Here is a 13,130-nt window from a genome sequence, read left to right on the forward strand (position 1 = left end):
CCACTTCAAGTTTGACTTTAGCTGATCCTTGAATCTTTTCTTTGGTCGGCCTTGTTTCCTGAGTCCAGCTGATAGTTCACCATAGAATACCTGTCTTGGTATTTGCTGTGGGTCCATGCAGATGACGTGTCCAGACCATTGTAGCTGGGTTTTGAGAACCATGACTTCGATGCTGGAGGACTTCCTGGTTGGAGATTCGGTCCTGCCATCGGATCCTCATGATTGACCGGAGGGAGCATTGGTGGAATTGCTCCAGCTGTTTCATGTGCTTCCGGTACAGTGTCCATGTCTCACAACCGTACAGGAGCGAGCTGAGGACCACTGCGTTATACACTTTGAGCTTCGTTGCAGTGCTTACACCGCTGTGTTGGAGGACTTTGGAGTGCAGCTGCCCAAGTGCCTGGCTGGCCTTTTGTATCCTGGCATTAATCTCGTGGTCTAGGGACCCGTCGTTGGCGATGGTGCTGCCCAGGTACTTGAAAGTGTTGACGTTGGAAAGCTGCAAGCCGTCAATTGTAATGCACGGCTGGTTAGTTGGCCTCCTTGGTGCAGGTTGGAACAGCACCTCTGTTTTGCTGAGGCTGATAGTCAGGCCAAACAGTTTTGTTGCAGTGGAGAACCTGTCCACAATGGTTTGAAGATGATTTTCTTGGTGGGCCATGAGAGCACAGTCATCTGCAAAGAGAGCTTCCAGGATGAGTCTCTCTGTTGTCTTTGTTTTTGCAGTCAGGCAGCAAAGGTCGAATAGTGAGCCATCCAGTCGGTATTTAATGTAGACGCCCAGGTCTAGATCCATCACAGCATGTCGTAATACTTGGGTGAAAAACAGGTTGAATAGCACCGGAGCAAGGACGCAGCCTTGTTTCACGCCATTGGAGATGTTGAAGCGATCGGAAGGCTCTCCACCAGATAGGACTACCCCTGTCATGTCGACATGAAAGAGCTGGATCAGTTTGACAAATTTTGCTGGGCAACCAAGCTTGCTGAGGATCACCCACAATGCATCCCTGTTCACTGTGTCAAACGCCTTTGTCAGGTCTATGAAGACAATGTAGAGACTTAGGTTCTGCTCAAGGCATTTTTCCTGCATTTGCCTCACCGTGAAGACCATGTCGATGGTGCTGCGATCTGGTCGGAAGTCACATTGTGATTCAGGCAGGTTCTGCTCTGAAACAGATGACAGGAGTCTGTTGAGTATAACACGGGCGAGGATCTTTCCAGCAGTGGAGAGTAGTGAGATGCCTCTGTAGTTGTCACAGGCTGTTCGTGAGCCTTTGTTCTTGTATAGGGCTACGATGGAGGCATCTCTGAGTTCTGGGGGCATGTCTTCCTCTTCCCATATGCTGGTCAGCACTATGTGGAATGCCTGGAGCGCCTTTCCATTTAAGGCCTTGTACACCTCTGTTGGGATCCCATCTTTACCGGGTGCCTTGCCTGCACTCATTTGTTTAATGGCTTTTTGGACTTCCTCTATTGAAGGAGGGACGTCAAGTTGTTCAATGGTGCGGTTTTGGGGGATCTGGTCAAGGGCACTTTGGTCGACTGAAGAGGATCGGTTGAGAAGCTGACTGAAGTGTTCTTTCCACCTGTTGCTGATGCCTTTTTTATCTTTTATGAGAGTGTCACTGTCAGAGGATAGCAAGGGAGTGGTGATGGGTTTTAATGGCCCATAGACAGTTTTGAGGGCACTGAAAAATTGTTTGTAGTTTTTCGTATCAGCAAAACGCTGGATTTCTGCTGCCTTTTTTTTCCACCATCGGTCTTGCATCTTCCTAATCTCACACTGCACCATGGCTTGGAGAGACTTGAATCTGTCCTTTTTAGGAACAGAGTTTGGGTTATTTTGCCACTCCATAAAGGCTTTGTTCTTTTTTCTCAATAGGTCTTCAATAGCAGTGTTGTTCTTGTCGAACCAGTCCTGGTGGTTGTGTTGTTTGGGGCCTAGGACTGCCTTTGATGTTTCCTTCACTGCATCTCTGAACTGGTTTCATTTCTCGGTTGAGCTTCCAGTGAGTGGTCCCTTGGCAGACAGCTTGTCGTCCAGGCAGGACTGGAATGTTTGCAAATAAGATAGATCTCTAAGACGACTCATGTTGTAAAATGTGCAAACTGTCTGGGCGCATTTTGGATGGATGGTTTTGGATATTTATGTGTGTGTGTGTGTGTGTGTGTGTAAATTATTGAAACTCTCAAGAGGCAGTATTTCTTAATTTCAAGTTAACATATTAATTGACTGCTCAAGACATTCTAAACTGGCTAGCTGGATCTCTCCACAATCTAAACAGGCACCCAAGAGTGTGAGTGGGGTAAAAGAGAAGGGCAAAAAAGAAAGAGCTTCATGGAGCACATATTATATACTCCTTGTGATCTCATTACTCAGTCACTCTCCTGGACTTCCCAAGACATCTCTAATTGGTAAACAGTCACCAAGAAAGTGGACTTAAGAGACCCCCAACTCCTCCCTCCTTACTTCATGACAGAAAGAGGCAGGTCTTTGTCCATAGAATGAGGACACCTACACATTCTCTCTTCATCACCCTGTGGCTGGTAGCCTAGCTGACTTTTCTTACCTAAAGAGGATTCTTGTTTATAGCTAAATAAGGAGCCAGCCCAGTGATATTCCTTGAGGACTGGGAGTAAATTACTTTAGTTTGGAAGCTAGCTGTCCTTCAAAAGCTTGAGGTTTAAGAAAGGTTTCATATAAAAATTGATATAATTCCACATATGTACATCTATATGTATAAATTTATATAATGTATATGCATATATATAGGTATAAAGGTATATTTGTGTATTAATACATGAGTATAGTTTCATATATCTATAATTTATTTTTCTTTTTTGCTGCTAAGTTCAAATCTACTAAAGGCTTCTTAGACTCAGAAACTCAATACCAGAACAAGAATATCCCTTGATAATAATATCCCTACCTTGCCCTTCTTTGTTCTTGGGTAAAACTCTTAAACTCTCTGTGCCTCAGTTTTTACCCCTGTAACATAAAGAGGTTTTTGTAAAGTCTGTAAAGTAGTTCTCCAATTTTTTTACCTCAGGATTCCTTTGCCCTCTTAAAAATTATTGAAACCTCCCAAAAAGAGCTTTTGCTTATGTGGGTTATTTCTATGAATAGTCATAATAATGGCAATTAAAACATCTTGAAATTATGAAAATAGCTTTGACCTCACAGGTTCAGTGAAAGATCTCAGAGACCCCCATAAAGGGTCTTAGGGATCCCCAGACTACCTTTTGAGATCTCCTGAACTAGATCATCCTAAAGTAAGGTCTTTTGCAGCTCTCAATCTATGATCAGATAGATAGATAGATAGATAGACAGACAGACAGATAGATACAGAGAGAGAGAGAGAGAGAGAGAGAGAGAGAGAGAGAGAGAGAGAGAGAGAGAGAGAGAGAGAGAGAGAGAGAGAGAGAGAGAGAGATGCCTCCTGGTAACTGATCATATAGTTTTTTTCTTGAAGAAGAAAGCAAAAGAATCACCTCTCCCTACACCCCCCACCCAAAGCAGGCAATCCATTCACTCTGGAGAAGCTCTAATGTAACTTTTTTCAAGCATCTTTGCAACTTGCATCCATTGTTCTACCATCAGAGGGCAAGCAGAACAAGACGGCTGTCCACTTGACAGCGCCTTAGATATGTGAAAAGAGAAGCCTTCATTTTTTCCTGGCTAAACACCCCCCAGGTCCTTCAAGCCATGCTCAGGTGGCACAGATTCCAGGCACTTCACCATCCTGACTGCCTTCCTCAGAATGCTCACAAGCTCCTCAGTCCCTTCCCATTTAGAAGTAGCAAGTAGAACTGAACACAATACTCAAGTTGGAATCTGCCACTGTGCTGACAGGGTGAGTTTACAGGCCACTAAAATCCCCAGATTTTTTCTGCCCTAACTCTTATCTAATTTCATCTCTTCCATTCTGCTGACTATTCAACACATGATGGTTATAAAGTCCTGGCCACCATTCAATCAACAAATATTTATTGAACACTTCCTATGCCCTAGGCATTGTAGAAGGATATAAAAATGATTACCCTAGTCCCCATTCTTGACTCTACTGGAGTCAGTCCTCTCAGCACTAACCTCTCTCCTCACTGGTTCCCTCCACCCTTCCTCCATTTTGGCTTGCTCCCATCATCAGCTTGATCTGCTTGGCTGTGGAGTACTGTTGGAGAAAATCCCAGTGCTGAACAGACCTGGCTTTCTAGAAGTACATGCTTTCCAGCTACAATTTGGCCACATCCACTACAAGACAAGCTTACTACATCCCTCATCAATTCCCTGGCTCCCTCCCCATGGATGCTCTCCCAAGCTTTTTCCATCATTAAACCCCCCTATCCCTCTCCTATCCCCAACTCCTACTGCTTACAGCAAACAACTTTGAATCCTACATCTTGCTCAAATGGAACAGGTATAATATGGTGAAGAGAACTTGGAACTAGGATTCCAAAAACCTAGGCTCTGGTTCCCAGCTCTGTCACTGACTGGAAACATAATGCTAAGCAAATCACTTGCCTTCTATAGCAGAGTTTTCCCTGCCAAGGAAAAAAGGGTTCATTTAGAAACGTGAGGGCTGGGGGTGAGACTATCAAATGGAGGAAATTTTGCTAAAACATAATGGCTGGCCTCTGGCATGTTCTCAGCACCAGCACCACCTTACTCCCATAGACATAACACCATGGCTTCAGACCCTTTGGGTTTCTGTGTGTTTATTATCTATATATTTATCACACTTATTATTTCAAATAGTAAACTTCATGATTCCATATGTACTAAATGATCTGCTACGTTCTGGAGAGGCCAGCCTGTTTTTCTACTCTCATGTCTAAGGGAAAACTTCCCACTCTCTCTTGCCCCTCCTAGATTCATTTCCCATCAACCCCCATCCAAACTTCTCTGCTACTAGATCCTCCCTTACCTACCCAACGTAATCTCCAAGTACTCAATAGAGCCCCTATATTTCAGACAGACTCATGTCCTTACCACTCTCCACATGATAATAACAGGCACTTATACAAAATCACTCTCATGGAACACCCCACCATATCTTTATTTTATTATAGGTATATTATATTATAGGCACTTAATAAATATTTACTGACTGATTAATGAAGGGCTTGAAGATGAGTAAAGTGCTTTAGAAGTAAGATTCTTATCTTCATGACTGTTAGATGGAACCACTGTCATTCATTAGAAGGAAAACTACCTATTGGAAGATGAGGTGAGGGGGAAGAGATGGATTGTGGCAAGGTTATGACCGGCACTGAAAGATCCAGTGAGGCCTCAAACTGAGAAATAGCATAATTTGGACCTTATGTGTGTGAGGATGTCTTTAACATATCCTAGGACTTTTTGAGCATTGACTGAAATAGCCCCTAATAGTCTGACCTATACAAAAGAAGGGGTTTCTGACTATATAGAGGGATCTGAATCAGTACAATGTCATGGATAAAATGTTGGAGTTAGGAAGACTTGAGTTCAAGTCCTGCTTCTGACACCATGTGTGACTATGAAGAAGTACCTCAGTTTCCCAATCTATAAAAGAGACAAAAATTATTGTCTCTTTTATAGATTGGGAAACTACCATAAATTTATTTTATTTTAGTAATTCATTTGGGATTTAGAAATTTAAATCCCTGGTGACAACCTAATTAATATATTTCAGTCTCAACCACAATTTAAATTTAACAAATTATTTGGCTGACCACATCGGTTGTGACAAAATACCCTCAATCTTCTTAACTTTCCTAAACTTTTCCTTTACTGTGACTATCCCTAAGTCAGCTTTTAATAGCTTATTTTGATCAGCTGTAAAGGTAAGTTCAAATTTGGTTTTTTTTCCTCTCTCCTTAAATTAGATAGAACACAGCTGTTTTAATCATAGCAACGGGGGCCCTAAGGTCCTCGCTAGGAGAGCTGTTTCTAAATCTCCCTTGCCTTAGGGAACAAACCAACCCAATTAGCCAATCCTCACTGGCAATACTAACTGACTGAAATGTTAACTAGCTGTGAGAAAAACCTGGAAAAGTAGCCCTGCTAGAGAGAGTGACTGTATTAAGTTTTAGCCTTGTCTCACTCTGACCTTTCACCCAGAAGAAATTAATTGGATTGAAATTTTTAAATTGACCACACCCAAACACCTAAAAATATGTGGTTACAGCCAGCACACAACTTAACAATTAACAACTGGCTTTTCAGTAAAATGACCAAAATTGGACAAATATTGTTCTTTCTCTATTTCATAATCCCAGAGAATATACAGAAGATTACTTTACTCCGCACTGCTCCTGGTTGGGATTTTAATTGTTGAAGCTGTAGTATTGTACCTATTTTTCTCTAAGAGAAAACTGGAAAATGCCATACATAAGCTAGAGAATCTTGAAAAACCCAATTCCCAGTTAAACTGACCAATTGCTCGTCCTCCTACTCAACAAAATGCAGAACTAAATACTAGGCTTGAGTTTATAGAGGAAAGTTTGGGGGAGCTCATAGCTTTTATGAAAAGTATTAAAAGGGACTCAATAACATCCAAGAATAGAAGTGACTTGTCTCTCCATACTTCCTCATTATTAGAATTATCATTATCAGAATCTCTGTCTCACCCTGCTCTAGTCAATATGGCTCCTAGTTCACAAACCATCCCCTCCCACACCCAACTTACTACTACCCAACCAATTCCTCCCTCCATCCTAACTTCACACCCTGCCCATGCCTCCTGCCCCACCCCCTATGCATCCTTCCCCCAGCTACTGCTCCTTCTTCCTTTGCCTCTCCTTCCCACCCTGCCCAATTCATTTCCCATACTGCTCCTACCTCTCATCCTTCTGGCACTATGGGCCCACAACCTTTCCCCCTCAGTGTGCCCACCCCTTCCCTTTCTCATACCTACACCCATTGAAAGTGGAGCAAGAAGCCTAGAGACAGAAACACGAGAAAATTCAGATAGAATTTTATTCCCTTTAAGGGAAATTCCAACTTTCAATAAAAATGGGAAATTGGTATCTATAAGACAACATATACCTTTAAGTCCTGAGGATTTAAATAAATTCAAGGAAGAACTTCCCTCATTTGAGGAAGAGCCAATATTAATTATAAAATTATTGGAGAACATATTCAAAACTTTTGACCCCACATGGATAGATGTTGAAAATTTATTAGAAAATTTTCTGACAGAGAGAAAAATAAAGTCATCTTGTTGGCTAATCAGAAGCAAGGAAAGGGAACAAATTATTGGCCAACTGAAAATCCACATTGGAACCCCAATGTTGAACCAGATCATAAAAAACTAAACCAGGCCAGAGAAGCATTATTGACAGCCATGAGAGCATGCTCCAATAGACCAGAACTCATAGTCTAAATTTGAAAGCACCAAACAAAAAATAGATGAGACTCCATCTCAGTTTATGGACAGTCTTATTGATGTGGGGAATATATATATGTATATATGAACTTTGATCTATCCAGAGAAAGAGACATTAGACAAATACATAGACAATTTGTTAAGAATTGTTGTTCAGAGGTAAAAGAATACTTTAAAACTAGTTGTCCAAATTGGGACTCTATGGACCTCAAAGAATTGAAGAGAGTAGCAGACTATGTTTATAAGGGCCATGCAAAGATGTGAGGAAAACAGTAAATCAATGGAAGACTTACAGAAAGAAATTAAAATGTTAAAAAGACAACTCAAAAATCAGGGAGAAACCATACCCCCTTTGCAGGAATCCACAGATAATTCAATAACATGACTTTACTATGGAAAAAGAGGTCGTGTAATGATGGTCTGTAGGAACTGGCTATGAGAAAAAAAGAAATAATAACAACTTTAGAGATAATAACTATAGAAATGACTATGATATTGATCATAGAAGTCACAACTTTAGAACTGATAGAAATAACTATAATGACTTTAGGAATTAAAATTTTAGAAATCAAAATTATAGAAACAAAAATTGGGAAAATGACAATGCTCAAACTGAGACAAATGAACATATACAACAAAATACCAAACGACAGTATAACTTAAGTGGAGCTCATCCAAAAAATACTCAGGGTGCTACTGCCCCTCCATGTGGGGCAGAAGGTAGTGCCCCTTAGATTCTATTGTTTTTGTAGATATTAACCCTTTTCAGTTTTGTCTCCCCTCCAAATAGTAGCAAGGAAGAAGGAAGATAAAAGAAGAAATGGATTTTTGAATACAGTACCCCTGCAATCATGAAATATACACATTTTTAACATTTTTGGGTTTTTTCTCTATTGATAGATCTGTTCCATTTTGTTGCACTTTATTTGTGCCATATAGTATTTTATTTTTTTTCTTTCTTTCATTTTTTTGTTTGCATTTTAAGCACATGTGATTGGATTATATGGTAATTCATTTGGGGTTTAGAAATTTAAATCCCTGGTGACGACCTATTATATATTCAGAGTCCAAACACAAATAAATTTAACAGCTAACACCATACAACCCATAAATGGGATATCAGGTGAATTATCCTTTGCTCCAAGCAGTGGATCCATATTCTCTAGAGAAACACCAGCAGCCTCTACCATGGCAATGGGAATGTCAGATCAGGCAGGAGCAGTTCTTTTTCCCTCCCAATGTCAAGGAAACAAAAACTGACTCACAATGTGCCCAAAATTCTGCAATTAAATTAGCCTTAGATCTCACATGCCTGGTAAATATGTTTACTCAACACAGATTTTACCAGAAATTCTGAGATTATTCTTCAGCATGGTTTATTCAGCCACATATTTGCCCTGCCAGAGCCTTAGTACTAGGGATATGTAGCCTGGAGAAGGGAAGACTTTGGGGAGGGAGAGGGAGGCTCTTCAAGTATTTGAAAAACAGTCATAGGAAAGGGAGCTAGGTGGCACAGTGCATAGAAGAACAGTGAGTCTGGAGTCAGGAAGACTTGAATTCAAATCCAGCCTGAGACACTTACTAATCATTTCACCCCATTTGCCTCTGTTTCTTTATCTGTAAATTAAACCAAAGAAGGAAATAGAAAACACTCCAGTATTTTTGCCCCTAAATGTGGTCATGAAGAGTAACAGGACTAGAATGACTGAATAACTATTAACATGGACATGAAGGATTAGCTTTGTTCTGCATGGCCCCAAAGGGCTGAACTAGGAGTAATGGATCCAAGTTTCAGAGACAGATCTAACCTTGGTATCAGGAAAGACTTTCTAATCATGAGCACTGTGACAAAGCAGAATGGAATGTTTAGGGTAGTAATGGGTTTCCTCCTCAGTAAATTGAGCAAGGAAAGGCTAAATGGGTAGCCATTTGGTGGGAATGTTGTAGAACGGATTCTTATTTAGTTTCTGATTGGATTAGACAGCCTCTGATTTTGCTGGTGATTCTGTTATCATGTCACTATTGGTAAAGAATTAAAATAGGGGATTCAGTCTACCTGATTATCTCAGTCTAGTCCTAGATTATCAAACTATTCCCAGATTACCAGGCTATATCAGGTTATTCCCCAATTACCAAACCATCATTGTCTGGGACCAGCAAGACCCTGACCTAGAGAAGTTAGGGGAAACCCAACTTTTCACAAAATTAGACCTGGGGAAATGGAGGAGCAGGTTGGAATTTCTAACAATTTGACCTAGATTCACAAGGATATATGATGGAAGCCCTTAATGCTGAGGCAATGAGAACAAGAACAAACCTAAACCTCTTGCCATTCCTTTCAGGCTTTGGGTCCCACAGGCCAAGTTCCATTATGTCCTGCATACATTTTCCTGGGCTTAGCAGCCCAGGGAGAGAGAGGGTATCTGGGCAATATCCTGATCTACTCTGCTGACCTCATGCCACATGCTCAAGCAACCGCAGAGATTACTGGCAGCAAGGATTCTGCAGACACCAAGTAGACACTAGCCGAAGAGTGCTATTGAATCAGCAATAACAGGGGCAGGTTGGCAGAAAGTGTTCACATTTACAAAGTGCTTCCCTCAACAGAACCCTGGGAAATATGCAGGACAAGTAGATCAGTGATCAAAGACTTCAAGCCTGGAAGGTCCTTAGGGATGCTCACCATTCCCAGAGGTTCTTAACCTTTTCTTGTCCTGAACCTCTTGGCAGTCTGGTGAAAACCATGAACCATTTCTCAGAATTATGTTTTTCAATGCATAAAATAAAATACATAGGATAACAAAGGAAACAAATTCGGTTAAAGTACAGTTATGAAAAAAAAAGTGTTTAATATCTGTGGACCCAAAATAAAGAACCCCTGATCTAGCCTGACTCTCTTAAAACAGATGAGGAAATGGAGGCCCAGACAGGGGAATGGTGTGACTAAACTCAAAAAGCTAAGAAATGGCAATGCTATGGCTTCAACCCTAAAACCAGAAATCTTCCCAATAGGTTACAGCTGCCTTGATTTCTTCTTAACCCCATTTAAACAACAGAAAACAAATTGAATGAAGTTAAAAGACATCAGCCAGGATCGCAAAAGCAAAGAGTTGAAGCTAGGACTTGGAACTATGTCTAACTTCAGGCTGAGGGTTTTTTTCACTATAATACACACAGGGTTTCTTTGTTAGAAATGAACTTTAAAACACATTCAGGGACCTCAAAGAGCTTGCATTTTCAAGGAAGAACAGTAAAGGCTAACTAGAATCAAGGTGAAAAACAATTCTTAAGAAGAAACGATTAGAAAGGAAAGCTTGCCAAATGGGAAGGAGTCACCTCTCTCTAAGTCTTTTTCTGTGTTCTCATCCTCTCAGCCTCTCTACTGGGACACAATTAACCATCCCCCTCTGCCCTGAAATTCTCCTCCTAAATCTGCCAGTCCTTCCTAGATTTCTGCTTCTTCTTGCCTAATGACTATGGCATCACAAAACCTTTGATCCAGTGATCCCACTGCTGGGTAGAGATCCCATGGTGGAGGTCAGTGGTAGAAAGAAGGTCCCTTAAACAACAAACCAATCAGAACAGCATTTTTATAGTTGGGGGGGATGATAATGGGAAACAAAGTGGACATTCTTTTGGATGAAAAAATTGAGGCACATGAATGTGATGGAATATTACTGTAGGGAAAAAATAGGGAATATGAGAAATTCAAACTCATGGGAAGACCTGGATGAATTGATACAGAGTAAAGTAAGCCAAAGAGACTATGCAATATGACTAAAAAATGTAAATGAAAAAGAAAAACCATTAAAACCAGCCCTGCTTATATTATCTATAGGGTCACCAATTAATCCTGATACCAGAGACCAAAAGTTGTATACATTTAGATAGTAGGAGACCATGGAAGTAATGTCGTTTGTAGTTGGTTTTACTAGATGGTTTTCCTTAATTATCTTTGTTGTTGTAGCTGAGGATTCAGTAAGTATGTGTACATGGAGAAAGAGATGATGGTGAAAAACATGAAAAATATCAATAACATAAGACATTTCTTTAATAATAAAAAAAAAGAATTGAAGATCCATGATCTATGAAATTACTACCAGGAATACCCTCGTCTTCTTTCAAATGATAAGCCAGCCAACCAGTTGCTTAAATGACTCAGAGTTGGCAACATTTGAAACCAGGTAATGATCCAATGAGTCATGCCTATTCCCAATATCTATTAAATATGCCAGGACAATTATTTTACTCTCAATAGTAAGAGGCTTTTGAGAAATAGTACTATAATGAGTGGAAAGAACATTCAATTTGGAGTCTGAAAACCTTGATTTGCGAATCCCAGCTTTGCTCTGAATAGCTATGTGACCTTGGAAAAGTCATCTAACTTCTCTAAGGCCTCAGTTTCCTCCTTTGTAAAATAAGAGAATTAGATTAAATTATAGATTTCAGGAACATAGATGAGGGAAAAAGTACATCTTTATTTCAGTATCATTTCTTTTGGAATCTTATGTATCTTATTTTATACATTTAAGAACATGATTTTCAGAAGGGGTCTATAGGCTTTCCTGACTACCAAAGGGGTCTAGATCACAAAAAGAGGTGAAGGCCAGTGACCTAGAAGATATCTAAGGTCCCTTCTGGCTTGCAATATTCTGATCTCATGATGAGAAGTCACATTCACAGGTTAGCCAAAACTCCACTTTGTACTCCATTTTCCCAAGCTGAGTCAGAGTCAGCTCTACCTTCACAGGGCACCAGGAGAAATAACTGCCTGGCAGGAGGTGATAGCTGGTGTTCCCGCAAATGCAAACTGGGATGAGATGGTACATGCTAATCCCACATGATCATTTCTCTGTCCCACCACCTCCCCAGCCCCCATTCAACACCCCCAGCTACAGTAATTCATGAATGGAGGGCCTGCCTTTATCATCAGTATTGGAAAGGCCTACTCTGAAGAAATCCTTGATATTGAAAGTATTTTCTAATCTAGTTGGGCAAAGTCACTCCCTTCCAAGGCTCAGAAGCCAGGGCTGCTCTGGATGCTGCCAAAATCCATCTTTCCCAGAAAGGCAGGAAAAGGCAAAAAGGGGGAGGGGGGAACAGCTTCTCATTCTTCCCATCAAGCCGTCTCTCTCTAATACATACACAAAGCCCTCCAGGACTTCAAAAGAAACTTGAAAAAAATAGGATCAGAGCTTTTATAGATAGGAGGATGGATGGTCGAGTGAGTTCAGGACTTAGAAGACTTACTCTTCACCCCTCTCCACCACCCCCAATCCCCAAGAGACTAATAAAAATGTTTTTGTGGTTCCTGAGCCCAGGAAGGAGAGAGGAAGTATGTGAACTCTGAAGCACTGCATGAGAGAACTATAGACTAAGTCTCCAACAACCCGTCCTCTGTTTCTGCTAACAGACAAAACACACATAAGAAATGTTCAAAGCAGAGAACAGCAATCAGCAAATCTTTAAACCTGGTTTTGTTCTCAGCTAGAAGGAAGGAGAATGTAAGCTCCCTGAAGTCAGAGGCTGGTTTGCGGTTTGGTTTTTGTCTGTTTGCTTTTGGTAACCCAAGCATCTAACACAGTACCTGGCACATGGAAGGAGCTTAATAAATATTTGCTGATTTGAAATTAATTTGTTATATTATTAAGAGACAAAATGGTCACAGGCCCAGACCACTGGCCTTAGAGTCAGGAAGGCCTGATTTTCAATCCTTCCACAGACACTTACTGGCTCTGCAACCATTGATAAGTCACCTAACTC

The 13,130-nt window shown here is 40.8% G+C and overlaps 1 protein-coding gene across 1 annotated transcript in view; it reads right to left on the minus strand.

Moving 5' to 3' along the window:
- HIVEP3 (HIVEP zinc finger 3) overlaps positions 1–13,130 on the minus strand; it is a 651,964-nt gene that overhangs the window by 614,226 nt on the left and 24,608 nt on the right. The window lies entirely within an intron of this gene.

The sequence above is a fragment of the Monodelphis domestica genome, chromosome 4 (assembly GCF_027887165.1).
Source record: "Monodelphis domestica isolate mMonDom1 chromosome 4, mMonDom1.pri, whole genome shotgun sequence".
Taxonomy (NCBI): Eukaryota; Metazoa; Chordata; class Mammalia; order Didelphimorphia; family Didelphidae; genus Monodelphis; species Monodelphis domestica.